At 49.0% G+C, this 14,533-nt stretch overlaps 1 protein-coding gene and 1 pseudogene across 5 annotated transcripts in view; both read right to left on the bottom strand.

Moving 5' to 3' along the window:
* HPCAL1 (hippocalcin like 1) overlaps window positions 1-14,533 on the bottom strand; it is an 89,741-nt gene that overhangs the window by 56,325 nt on the left and 18,883 nt on the right. The window lies entirely within an intron of this gene.
* On the bottom strand, window positions 8,269-9,436 carry LOC148758972 (10 kDa heat shock protein, mitochondrial pseudogene; annotated as a pseudogene).

Below are 14,533 nucleotides of genomic sequence, written 5' to 3' on the forward strand. Positions count from 1 at the left end.
GTTCTTTACAGCCCAGACGCCTTAGCACATGTTTTTCCCTATGCCTGGAATGCACTCACCTCAATTTCTTGCCATGCCAAAAGTCTAGTGTCCTTAAAATGCCCAGGCAAGTGTACCGCCCAGGCTGGGGTAATTAGTCCCTCCTGGAGCTCTCTGGGTGCTTGTCCCGTGGGCGCTATTATTTATGTCTGCCCACCACGCCCCCCCACCAAGCCCCCCCATCAAGCTGGGGACCAGTGACTTCAGCTCTTCATCACCAGATCCCAGGACCCAGAGCTGTCTGGCCTCGCACACAGGAGGCAGGGCCACGGCATTCCAGGGGCACTCAGAACGCAGTGAGCCCCCTGGAGTTGGACAGCACATGGCCCCCACCCCCAAGCTCATTCCATGACGAGTTAATGATTACTCACCAGCAATGAAAATTCTGTCTTAACTCTTACAAACCCCCATCTAAAGGAAGCAGCACAATTTTGAACTAAAGGACCCCCTCAAACTTCAAACTTCCGGATCTTTCCAAAATACTTGAGTCTTCCCCAGGGCAACCCCTGGTGTTGCCTGTAAGGCAGTCCCATCTCTCAGGAAGGGCTGGGTCCGCGCCAGCCTCTGCTCTATCTGCCTCTCCCACCTTCCTCGAGCAGTCTTACAACACAGCCTCAGCAGCCATGAATCACTTCCCTATTTTATAAACGCCAACAGCTCCCACTTAGGTTTTCGAAGTCTTTTGGCAGCTTCCATGCATCTAGGACAGAGTTTCTGCTTAAAGACCCCAGTCACAGCAGAGAAAGCCCGAAAGCACCTGTACACCTGTAGTTAAGTCTGCCACAATTTCCATTCTAAATCTAGACCCTTGGGGTAGGTAACCTAGGCCTTAAGAAAAATTTCCCTGGACAGACAATTTAAAGCATAACTCCGCTGAAAATTGGCCTCTAGGTCCATTATATGGAGCTTAGCTTAGTGGACCGTCAAATGAAATTTATTCAGAATTTATTACATATCCAATACAGTACCTAGAATTTCTAACAGATGTTTGGGGGAGAGGGGAGATGATTTAGCCCAGAGAAAAGGAGTGTGTGGGTTAATTTAATGAAATTGTCAGGCTTGCAAAAGCTCTTTCTTACCCAGAGGAAAGTGAACAGGACAGGGACGTAGGTACATGTAGAAGGGAGGCCAAGGGGCTCTGGGCATTGCTGGCTGGGGAGGCAGGACCCTGCAGACAGCGGGTCCTTCTCGAGTGTCCTTCAAGATCAGACTAAGTGCCAAAGGAGACTCCCCGGCATCTGAAGTGAGAGCATTGAAGCAAAGCTTTGGCAGCAACAAGCTTGGTGTCGGAGCCCAGCTCTGCCATTTACAGACTGTGTGGCCCGCAAATTCAGTCCCCTCTGAAACTGCATGTCTGTGGGACAAATGGGGTGCCAATGCCCCGGGGGCGTTCCTGTACCCACTTACAGGTGGCCCCTCAAAGTCACCTCCTCCACTATTGCAAGTGACATTGTGTGTTATCCAACATTAAAGGCACACTAATAGAATGTTTCTCTGCCAAACCCTGGAAAACCTTATCCTTATCAAGATTGGGGTGCAGCTTTTAGCAACTGTCCTGATGATACAATAGGTGTCAGAGCCTTTGGTGGTCAGAGCAGCCTGCAGACCCACTGAGGAGCTCCGCTAATCCCTACAGGAAGCAGTAACATCTTCCTGTTCAAGCGAGGAGACTGGGCTCAGAGGTGAAAGCACTTCTCCAAAGCCACAGAGCTGGACAGAGGGGGACATTTCACAGTCAGGTCTATGTCTTACTTCTGCTGTCGAGGGGAGTCAGGTGGCAGGGGAGAGAGCAGTGCAGGCACGTACACACATGTACACACACGCACACACAAATGTGCACACGTGTACACACACGTGCACACGCATACACACATGTACACATGTACACATACGTGCATACACACATACACACACGTACACACACGTACACACATGTGCACACACGTACACACACACATACACCTGCATTTGAGTCCCCAATCTTTGAAAGGTCCCAATATGAGCAACAGAGTGATGTCACACGCCCACAGGTTTTACCGGGTCAACATAATGAAGGGAAACAATTTCATCCCAACATCACGGATTATCCAAGAACGCCCTGCGTTTAGGAACAGAAGGAAAAGGTCTTCCCGCTTCAATCCCCAGCCTTTATTCTCCCACCTGTGAGGCCTGCATCTCTTGGGGCAGGGAAAGAAGGGAGCACACCAGCCATGGTGGGGTGACGCAGAAGCGCCAGGCTCTCTATGGCTCTGGTTTTCAGTAACCCCAAAGGGCCCACAGGCCTGGGGACCTGTTTCGCCACTCTGGTTGCTAAGCGCCCCCCTCGTAAGAGGGTAAATAGCTATCTACGAGTCTTGCCCTATAACCTTACACGCTCCATAGCTTTATTTCCCCTTCTGAAAACACAGGTAATAGCACCTACCTTATAGTGTTGTTGATTTTTAAACTTTTCATTATAAAAATAACCTTCCAACATATACAAAACAGAGAGACCAGTATGATGAATGATGGGTGCCCATCACCCAGCTTCAGATGCCCCACTCATGACATCTTGTTCCCTTTGGGCCGTACTCACTGCCCCCCGCCCCGGGGTCTCCCTGAAGACACATCCTTAGTCTATCGCAAGCTATTTCAGTGTGCCATAGGGTTGCTTTGAGAACTAAAGAGACGGTGCAAGTAAAGCAGTTAGATACCAGCAGCTGGCATGCAGTAAGTACTCAGCAAACATTAGCCTGTCTCCTTGCTGTTATTAAGTAACACAGGCAACATGACCACGTTAGCACCACTGCCACACTGAGCTGGATGCAGAGAAGACGGCCAAACAATCACAGCCACCACTCCGTGAGTGCATGCTAGTACCAAGCAATACAAACATCACTTTACTGAGTCTGCACTCCAACCCTACAAAGTGGGAATCTGCCCCACTTAACAGATAGAAAGACTGAGGCTCAAAAAGATTAAGCAATCTATTTTTAAAAACACACAGCTAATATCCAGACCCGTCTCCTGATTCCAAAATTGACACTGTTCCCTTCTGTTGCCTCCCAATAATTTGTCAAAATACTGTCCACTAATACTTCCTTTGTTTTGTTTTTAAAGTATACAATTCAGGGATTTCTAGAATATTCACCAGGTTGTACAACCATCACCCCTATCTAATTCAGAATGTTTTCATTACCCCCACACCCTTTAGCAGTCACTCCCCATTCCTCCTCACCTCCATCCCTGGCAACCACTGGTCTGCTTTCTCTGTAGATTTGCCTATTCTGGCCATTTCATATAAACAAATCACAATACGTGGCCTTTTGTGACTGGCTTCTTTCCCTCAGCATAATGTCTTCAAGATTTATCCATGTGGTAGCCTGTGTCAGTACTTCATACCTTTTTATGAATGAATAATATTCCACTGCATGGATGTACCACATTTTGTTTATCCATTTATCAGTTGATGGACACTTGAGTTGTTTCCACTTTTGCCTATTATGCATAATGCTGCCATGAACATTTGTGAGGACATGTTTTCTGTTCTTTTGGGGTATATACCTGGCAATGGACTTGCTGGGTCGTATTGTAATTCTATGTTTAAGTGTTTAAGGAATTGCCAGATTGTTTTTCCACAGTGGCTGCACCATTTTATATTCCCCCAACAATGCATGAGAGTTGTAATTTCTCCACCTTTCACTAACATCTTGGTCCACCTTTTTGATTCTAGCCATCCGGGGCAGGAGAGGTATCCACTCACAGTATACGCATGTACAGTTCCCACCACACTTCTGTGAAATCTCACCAGCTGCTCACAGCATCCACATAAAGTAGGCAAGGAACAATTTTACTTTTCACAGGTGAGTAAACTGCAGGCTCAGAGAAAATGAATGCCCTGACTCAAAGATGACAGCACGTCACTTCAATCGCAAAGAAATAAAAAGCACATGGGACAATTCCTAGCTCCGATTCTCCTCTGGTCTAGAGGCCGACCACACACTTGAAGTCCCATGAGGGACTGAAGAAGGAATCCTGTGCTTTAACGTGACCCACGGTGAGGTCCACATAGATTTTAGACCTTAAACGGACATCACTCAAACCAGTCTCCTTGGGCTAAAATGCAACCCTGAGACTATTTCTTAAGAAACAGTCACCCTCCTCAATAGACAATCACATCTCTTCAGTTCTGCTGACTAACAGGATTAACAATGTTCCCTTCACTTTTCCTAAAAATAGTAAATCCCCTCCCTCAGTCCAAAGATGATCAGCGAGACCTTAATACAGATTAAGCCACTGCGGCTGTGGCCGGCCCATCCTCGGACGGGGACTTCCTGAACCCAGGGCCTGGTGCCTCCCAGAGGACTGCACACCCAGCACTTGGCACAACTGGAAATGCTGCACGAGAGAGGTTTCAGTCCAGCTTCCAGAGGCCAGAAGGGCCCGAAGGCCCAGGAGCCAGAGCCTCTCCTCATTCCCAGATGTGCAGCCCTGAGCAAACTTCTCAACCTCTCTGAGCCTCAGGTATCTCATCTGTAAAACAGTGACCAAACACCTGCAACATCAAACCCGACAAGGCAGCTGTGAGAAGCAAATAGAGTATAAAAGCAATTTGAAAAGATCAAGCTAGACAAGTCGTTACAGTCATGGGGGGTTGGTGCCGGGAAGTATTCCCATATAAAGTATTTTTTCCTTCAGAAATGGTCATCGGGACTAATAATTTCTTATAATTTCGCAGCAGACATGCGTAACAGTTAAAACCTCGCTATCATAACAAACACCAAAAGCTTGACAAATGTGCATATTCCTAACCTAGCAGCAATTCTGCTTCTAAGAATTTATCCCAAGGTAAAAATCATACAAACTGGGGGAGCGGGGAGTATAGAATGTTCATCACAGCATGTGGCAAACTGTATTGCTCAAAATACTGTCCGTCCCCATGGGGGGGGTTACACTTCCCACCTGACTAACGTCAGCCTGGCCATGTGGTTTGCTTTAGCCAATGAAATGTAAGGAGAATTGACAGTGATGCACGTCAGTTTCCACTTCTGAGCAGAAGCGTGAAGAAACATCATTCTGTGCCACCATCTTTTTTCTCTCTGCCAAGAGACAGTCAGTCTCTCACATAGGGCCACTGTCAGCCTGGGTCCCAGAAAAACAAGGGCACAGAGCAGGGCCACAGCCAACAGTTGATGGTTGTGTAACTTGAGAGAGAAAGAAACCTATGTTGTTGAAAACTGTGAAGATTTGGGGGGGATCATTTGTTACCAGACATAACTTAGCTGACGTATACATAGCCATGCTCCTACTCATGCAAAACTGCAAACAACCTACAGGGCCAGCTAAATAAATGATATGTATAATTACATATAAATAATATAATACTATATATTATATAATATACATTAATATATACATATATGTATCATTACAACAGAATGTCAGTAAAATTATGTACACATTGGCATAGAAAAACAGTCTCAATCTGCTGTTAACTTTAAAAAACAAACTGTAAAATACTACTGCTGACAAAGGATTCGTCTCCAGAATATTAAAAAAAAAAACTATAAATAAAAAAATCTATAGATAATATCCAAAAAGAAATTGGGCAAAGGAAACAAACTTGCAATTCATAGTGGAGGAAACCACAAAAGACAATGAAGACATTGAAAAGATGTTCAACCTCGCTAGAATTCGGGAGAGTACAAATTAAAACAACCCTGAGACACTATTTTACACTCACCAGCTAAATGGGTTATAATGGTAACATCTGACAGTACAAGTGCGGAGAGGTGTGGAAGGGGAAAGTACTGTCCTTATCTTTGTAGAGGGAAGAATCAACAGCCACAAAACCTTGGCGATCAATTTCGTAACCAACAGTAACGGCATACATGAGCCTGCTAGATGTTCTAGATACCTGTGGGAACTCCCAATGGGTGCGTGTATTGCTTATCTATTGTAGTGTAACAAATTATCCCCCAAAACTTAGCAGTGTAAAACAACATACATTATTATCTCACAGGTTCTTTCGGTCAGGAATCTGGGTACAGCGCAGTTAGGTGCCTCTGATTCAAGGTCTCTCATGAGATTCCTGTTGGGCTGCTGTCCAGGGCTGCGGTCTCATGTGAAGGCTCGGCTGGGGTAGGGGTGTGGAGCTCTGCTTCCAAGCTCACTCACGGGGTTGTTGGCAGCCTTCCCACAGGGCTGCCTCACCACATGGCAGCTGGCTTCCTCCAGGACAAGTGACCCAAGAGAGAGCAAGAGAGAACACCCAGGATGGAAGCTACAGTCTTCTCATAATTTAATGTTAGAAATGATATCCCATCCTTCTGCTGTTTTCTATTGGTTAGAAGCAAGTCAATAATCCCAGTCCACACCCAAGGGAGGGCATTAGCCAAGGGTGCAGACACCAGGATGCAGGGATCACGGGCACCATCTCCGAGGCTGCCTTCCAGGTGCCCAAGGAGAATCCAGTGTTCAGGACAGCATTCTTGTAATGCTGAGAAAATGGAAATGACTCAGGAAACGGGGAAACGGTGGCTTATTGAGACAATGGAACTCTATACAGCACTTAACAAAAGAGAGAAAAAAAGAGGACCACAAACCACATCTATGCATCAACATGATTAAGCTCAAAAACAATGTTGAACAAGCTGTCAAACTACAAAATGATGTGAATAGTAAGTATAATTACAATTTGTGAGTCCTTCTAACACATAAAACCTCATGTTTCGTTTCAGGCTAGCACACGTGTGGTAAGAACACAAAACATGCATGGACGTAATCCCTACTCCCTCGGTAGAGGGGCTCCCTGGGGAAGGGGAGAGCAGAGAGAAGGAGAGGTCGGGCTTTGCCTGGGTCTGTCATGTTTACAGGTCTTTATAGGACAAGCAATCAAAATAAAATGAAAATATGATCGTATTTTTGCTAAACATACACATTTCTATTACCTGTGTCTATGGGACATCTACAAAGTCTGGATATAGAGGACATTCTTTCATTCCTTTGCAGAATGAAGGTATTCTTGATGGCGTTGTGTTTATCTGCCTATGTTTGCAGACTTCATGGATACCTTTGTGTAGAGAGAAATGAGTCTCAAGGGGTACACAACAGAATGTGGGGGGCGGGGTGGTTTTGGGGTGGTTTTTTCTTCTATGCGTTTCTGTGTTTTCTAATCTTACCAAAATGACGCAGAATTTTTGCGTCAAAAAAATAAATAATTTCTTCAAAAATTAAGTCAAGTTCCAAAGCAAAATGGGCACGATTGAGTACATTAGCTTCGCGAGTGCAAAGGAATTCCAGTTTACAGGAGGAGGTTTGGGGTGGAGGGTAGAAAACACCTGCCTCCTTGAGATGACAAGATGTAGGGCCTCGGGGGGCTCATCCTGGGCGGTGCCCCTGTGCGTGGCCATCAGTGGGGGGGGGGGCGGGGGGCTGCCTGGGAGGCTGCAGCTAGCCCCCCTCCCTGGAGTGAATGGCTTCCCGCTGCCTGAACTGAAGGCAGGAGGCTACTGAGACCAACATGCTGGCCCCCTGACCTCCAGCACTGGCCAAATTTCCCCCAGAGGGTCCACAGTGAGCAGGAGTCAGAAGCAGAACCACCAAACCAGTCCCCGAGCACAGGCACAAGTGTCTACAATGAATTGCGACCCCGATTTATGCTCCTCCCTACAGCGCAAGTGTCTATGGTGAAAACACTGCTTTATGGTAGGGAACGAATGAACTTCAAAAAGAGAAGTATCTTTGTCCACATCCACAACGCCCAAAAAGCTAACTCAAGTCCAAGCCCAGCCTGGCCCCGCCCATACAGGGACCTCCACACCCAACACGCCAGTTACCGCTCGCTCGGTCCTCCTTCCTCCCTCCTTCCCCCTCCTCACCAAGAGACCTTGACCTTGACCTCCCTCCTGGCTGCAGCTGGCCCAGCCCAGTCAGTTTAGTGAGATTCCCCGACCCTGGATATCTGATCACCTGGATACCTCATCCCCCACCTTTGATGCAGATTCCTAGACCTGTGTCTAACAACAGTCCTGTTAGGAGGTTTAGCAACACCACCCCCAACCCTCATTTCCCACCCACTGACCCCTCGTCCTGCTCCTTGGTTGTGAATTCCCACTTAGCCATGTCCTGTTATAAGTGTTGACCCCTCCTGGAGTCATTCTGAATAAAGTCTCCCCAGTGGTGAGCAAGTGTCAGGATAATGGTTCCTTCACATTCCGCAGCCTGGCTAGGGAGTACGGGGGCCACCACTGCACCTCTGCCCCCACCACGCCCACCCCGGCAGATGCTGCCCAAAGAAGGCTGGAGGGACCACACAGGGACCTCAGGGTGGTGGGGGTGGGGCAGTGGCTGGAGGGGAGGAGGGCACTGCAGAGAAAACAGAAACCTATCAGGCAGATGGGACCTCAATATGCATTTAAACAAAGGTCAGACAACATGATGAACTTCACGCTCCTGTCATGAAGCCTTAAGTGGAAGGAGATGGTAAATTCTCAGGAGATCAGAAAAGAAGAAGGAAGAAGAAAGCAGTGAGATGACGACGCTGGCCCCAGCCCCCAGCGCGGCCTCTGTAACTCTGTGACCTCCAGCAAGTCACTTCCCCTGGAGCCGCCCTCGCCATCCTCCTCAGAAGCAGGAAGGGAGGAGATATGAGATAAGGAGCCACCACACAACAAGGGATTCTGCTCACTCCCAGGGCCACCATCCTGCTCCCATGTCCACCTGGGTGAGAGGGGCCCACAGGGTGGGATGCACTCCAGGCTTCACGCTAATCGCATGACAAGAAAACCCCCCGTGCCACAGCCTGTCTCCATGCACCTTGGGGGCAAATCAACACTCAGAACTGAACTTGGAGTTCAACAGGCTTAAAAACAAACAAACAAACAAAAAAAACAACGAAATAAAAATTAACCACTTATTTGTATATTTTTATTTGGAAATGTTTATATCAGTACAGTGGAACTAAATTTTAAGAGACACTGGATGTCATTACTTTGGATATCATTAGTTTATTACAAAAGAGACATGGAATTATTTACATGATGAGATTTCAGAACTTAAGTGCAATGGGCAGCTTCACGTGATGCTATGTCAATAGTGATTTATTTCAGTCACATACTTTCCAAGAATGTCACCATCTCTAAATAAGAAATAATCCTTGTCATCTATAACGACTTTGGTGCCTCCATATTCTGGAAGAAGAACTTTATCTCCATCCAACTTTCACGCTAACTGGTTGAATCTCTCCGCCCTTTCCTTTAGAGCCGGATCCAACAGCTACTACTGTTGCTTGCAATACTTTTCCTTGAGATTCTTCTGGAAGCATAATGCCTCCCTTGGTTACAGTTTCCGCAGCACTCCTTTCAACGAATACTCGGTCAAAGAGGGGGAGAAACTTTCTAAATGCCTATCCTGCCATGACACTGGCAGCAGCAGTTTGTACTCTGTTCTTGTGCCGCGGCCGCAAGGAGAGACCTGCAGTCCGGTCTTCTGGACACGTGAACTTTCGCTCAACAGGCTTTTTTATTCGGACTTAAAACACTTTTTAGAAAGCTCATTATATCTCACTGGCAGGCTGCAATTTATCTCAGAGTTAGTCAACAGTCAACAGGGCTAGTGTCTCTGCGCGCCCCCCCCCATGCTGACTGCTGATGGAACCCCACAGAGCCTCAGCCTCCAGCACCTGCCGTCCATCACCAGCTTCGGAGGGGACCCCCACACGTCACCTTGCTCCCCAAAGCTGTGGTCATCTCCCTAAAGCTTAGTCCCCAGGCGTATATCCACCAGGTTACTGGGAGGGGACAGAAGCTGCCCAAGGCTCGGCCAGTGGCCTGGAGCAAGTCCAGAAGCTGCCCGCCTGCCACCTCACTCTGCAAAGTGACCAGCGGGGAACACTGTGGACACTCAAAGCAAGACAGCCCCACCTACCAAGCTGCCCTCCCTCTCAGCCATGTTCACCTGTGTTTTCTGGGTGGCCAGGAAAGCTCTTAGGGACAGCTGGGACAGGCACACCTGACTTAATGACCTGTAGTAAATACATCTACAGTTGTAAAGGGATTTGTTTTACAAGCCAAAGAAGGTTAGTGCTGGAAGGGTCTTAGAGGTTGTCTAGGTTAGTGTTTTCAGACATCATGGCTAAAGATTTTAAAATGAAACCTTACCTAGACCCTCAATAAAAAGTGCAGCCGCAGGGGTATGGCAGGGCGGGCAGAGCTGCCCACCCCCACCCGGTCCCCCAGCTGCTCCCCTGCAGAGCAGTTAATGAGGACAGCTTAGCCCGACCTTGGACCCGTCTGGAGTGGAGCATGCACTGCTGGCGGCCCAGGTGTGCAGCGGGTTACAGCGCAGTCAGGAGTCCAAGGGTGTGAAATGACAACAGGTGTCAGAGCTGAGATGACAACATGTGTCACAGGGCTACCTCCTGAGATGACAACAGGTGTCACTGGTGAAATGACAACAGGTGACAAAGGCCTCCCTAGTGAAATGAAAATAGGTAACATGGAGCTCTCTTATGAAATGACAAGTGACATGGTGCTCCCTCAGGAGAGGACAACAGGTGACACACGTCTCCCTTGTCAAGCCCTGCCAGAACGGTGGCAAGCTCAGCCAGGAGCCACCATGGTGTGGCTGGTGTGGTCGAGCAATCGATGGCAGCTTATTTATTTCCAAGTCCACAGAAGAACAGAAACACCACATCAGAAGGGAGGAAAGAGCAGCTGGAGATAATAGAGCCTTGAACAAAGGAGGAGACAGAAAATGGTACAAAACATGTGAACTCACAAAAGTCTGGGCACGTTCAGTGAAGAGCAAATGGTCTCAGCTCCCACGCATAGCCTGGCCTGAGGAATACCCCTAAAAAGGCGGGATATCCCTCTCAGCTTTGCCACTGGCAATGAAATAGCCTTGAAAATGTGACTGGGAGTTCGTTTCCTACCCGCAAAAATCAGTTCTTGCATCCTCTCGGTCAACAAAGATTTCCCAAGGGTCTCCTGGGTTCAGAAATGGTGCTCAGTGACACCAAGGACATGACGGAGGGTCCAGCCCTGTGCTTGAAAACTCAGGCGGGAGGAAACGCGGGAGGTGGGCCGGGGCAGGGTCCTCGGGGGCAGGAAGGGCACATGCAGAGCCGAGGAGGCAGGAGGGACGGACTCTCGAAGGCTGGGGCCAGGGGTACCTGGCGTGGCAGGAGAGGTGGGCAGGAGCGCGGACAGTCCCCCGAATGTGAGCTGCTCTCTGCAGACTAGGGGCAAATCCCAGAAGCGTGTAGGGCAGTGTGGCCATGTGTCTTAGAGAAGCCACTCCTACAGCTGGGAGGAGAAGAGATGGGAGGCATGAGATGGAAATGGAACCGACCAGGGAAGTGACGGTCCATGGGACAGGGGTGAAGAATGGATGGAGATAAGAGACGGCAGACGAGAGGGGCGTGCAGGGGAGTGCGCTGCGGACGCGGATCAACCAGGCCGAGCAGTGGTTCTCAAACTGCACTCTGTGTGCTTGGAGTCCTAGTTAGAATGCCAATTCCCAGGCGCCAGTCCAGCAGCTTCTGACTCCAAAAGCTGAGTGTGTGGTTAGGGTCCACACTTGGAGAAACGCAGCACAGAGAGCGACTGCTGTGCACATTGAGTTAATGTCTAGCGAGCAGCTAGACCCGACCGATAAGCGGCACAAAGCAAAGTTCCTTTTCGTTTCCCAAAGCCAGTGCTGGCTACCATCTCTTGAGCGTGCTAAGCACTTAAATACATCACTATTTAAATGAACCCCTTACAACCTCATTATCCTTCCCATGGGCTATGGGCTGAGTTGTGTCTCCCCAAATTCACAGGTTGACATCCTATCCCCTAGGACCTCAGAATGTGACTTGCAGCCTCCAGAACTGTGAGAGTATAAATTTCTGTTGTTTAAGCCGCCCAGTCAGAGGAAAAACTGAGAGTGGTGTGGTTAGGTAACTTACCGGCAAGAGGCAGGCAGGGATAGCATGTGACCCAAGTCCCCCAGCCCCCTTGCAAGCCCGTGCTCCAACCACTCTCCTTAAAGGACTAAAAAAGAATATTCATATGGAAGCATTCTGCAAATGGTAAACAGCCACACAAAAGTTCTGGATTTAATCTATTTGCTCCCCATCAGAAGTATCTGGACTGAGCCCAGCAAGCAGGCCTCACTGACGTCCATTCCCTGGTACCCACACGAGTCCCATCACCCACCCGCCACTCGGCAAAAGAAAACACCTCTAGCTGGCCACAGACACTGCACAAAGTCAAGTCTTCTGTTTAAAAGGAAAAAAAAATCAAAGGATCCAGATTTCAATAACAGGAAGTGTTTGGAGGGTTGAAGACCACGCGTGCAGGGGAAGGAGAGCATCAGCTCCTTCTGCGAAGCCGTTCTTGGCGCCTCTGCTCAGTGTAGCCACAGCCTGCGCCTACCCCTCCCCCCCAAACACACACACCAGACACAGCTTGCAGCTGCCACTTCAGTTTAGAAAAAATGTGGCAAATCTGAGGCTGAGTTGATGGGACCAGCATCGCTCCAAATGCACTTTGTTAGGGGGATCGGTAACTGGGAGTTCCTGCAGATGGGAATCTGGCGTGGGCAGGGGCGGGACCAATGGCCAGGAGGGTGGGAAGGGGGCATATGCTGGAGGGAAAGCATGAAGTGATGAGGAAGAGACGGGATGAAAGCGTTGCAGGGCTGCATCTGTTCCGGAGGTCCATGGGAGAATCGGATGCTGCGCCTTCTCCAGCTTATACCAGGCGCCCGTATCTCTTGGCTCGTGCTCCCTTCCTCCACCTGCAAAGCCAGCAGCAGGCATGCACCTCTCTGCCCATTGTTAAGTCACAAGTCATCGGACCGACTGCAGCTGGGGAAGGCTCCTCTGTTAAGGAGGCATTTCATACAATGGCATTGGGTCCACCCAGATAATCCAGGATACTCTCCTCATGTCAAAATCCTCAGTCTCACTCACCTCACACAGCCCTCTACCTTGCAATGTCACATCATCGCAGGACCCAGGGATAAGGACATGGACCCCTCTTGGGGGTCTGCCACGTGACTGTCACCGATGGAGACACCTCCCACAAAGCTGGAGCAGTGGTTTCAAACTCCTGGGTGCATAACGCTGCCCCCACCCCCCGACTGCACCCCACCACCCCGTAACTCACAGGCCTTCTGAGGCTCACGCTAATGTCCCTGATGCAGGAGAGGTGGGTGGGGCCAGGAAGTTGCATTTAACAATCTTCCCAACAATCCCTCATAAACCCAAAGGTCTGGGGCATAAAGTGTGCAGGTTGGGGAGTAACCCAGGTCTTGGTGAGCAAATCCTACCGAGCACCTGGCTCCATGCTGGGCACTGTCAGGCTGGAGCCAGACACAGGTCGCCACTGCAGAGAGAAGTCACTGAGCCACCCCTCACGGCACGCCGGGCTGGGCTGCTCCAGACCTCCATGACCAGCTCGGGGACAGAGATGGCCTCCACTTCAGTCTTTTTACACTTACTAAATCTAACAGGCCATTACGAATGAAGCTTCTGATACGTCCATCAGGAAATGAAAAGTTATGGGTCTGGTGTTAACCATAAATCACCCACTTGTGATATAAAGATAGTAAGTCATTAGCGTTAACGCCATCTGCAGCGCGTGCTACCGAGAACGCAGTCCTGTACAGTTCGGCTCTGAATAACGCCGTTCTCCACCAGAATAAGACAAGGCTCTTGGCCAAAATTAAGTCCTGGCTGAAGGGGACATTACTTACACCCACAGATAATTCTGGTAACATGGTTCTTGCCCAGTCTTAAAATAAAGATAAATCAGAAAGAAAAAAAAAATGAGCCCTGATGTTAATAAAATCATGAGCACGAATATAGCATTTTAATATACACAAGCAAATATAATTCTTGTGACAATACAATCAACACGTGAGGAAACTGAGGCTCTAAGCTGTTAAGTGACTTGCTTGGGCTCCCAGGGCCACGAGCCATTGTGTGGGACTCAAAAAAGAAACCAGGACGGTCTCTCCCGTAGCTCACCTACAGCAGATACCTGGGGAGCTGCTGTGCATATGCTGGGGTAACAGAACTACTACCCATGAAATACACATTTTGAAATTCTGTCTAACATGATCTAGAACAATGCAAAGTATTTCTCCAACTCTTAGCCATGGCTGTAAATCACAGAGGACAAGCTGAATTGCAGGTTGGCTCAGGGGACAGGAGCCTTCCACGCGCTGGACAGGGCACTGGGGCCACAGGTAGGATGCACCCCACTCATGCCCTAGGCATGCTCATCTCCTAGGGGAACGCTGCAGCACAGAGCCTCTGGCACCATCTCCCTCTAAGATAATGGGGTCCACAGGTGAAAGTAAAGGTCGGCCCCATGTGATCTGGCCACCAGGACAAAGAGCTCGGCAAAGAAGGGCTCCCAGAGGAGCTGACGCCTGGGGCGACGCTGCAGGGACAGCAAACACAAAGAATTGGAGGCTGGAAGGATGAGCTTGGCGGATGGCGACAGTCCAACCAGCTGGAAGG

This window comes from Rhinolophus sinicus, chromosome 2 (genome assembly GCF_057876585.1).
Source record: "Rhinolophus sinicus isolate RSI-liver-muscle chromosome 2, RSI-T2T, whole genome shotgun sequence".
NCBI classification, from domain to species: domain Eukaryota; kingdom Metazoa; phylum Chordata; class Mammalia; order Chiroptera; family Rhinolophidae; genus Rhinolophus; species Rhinolophus sinicus.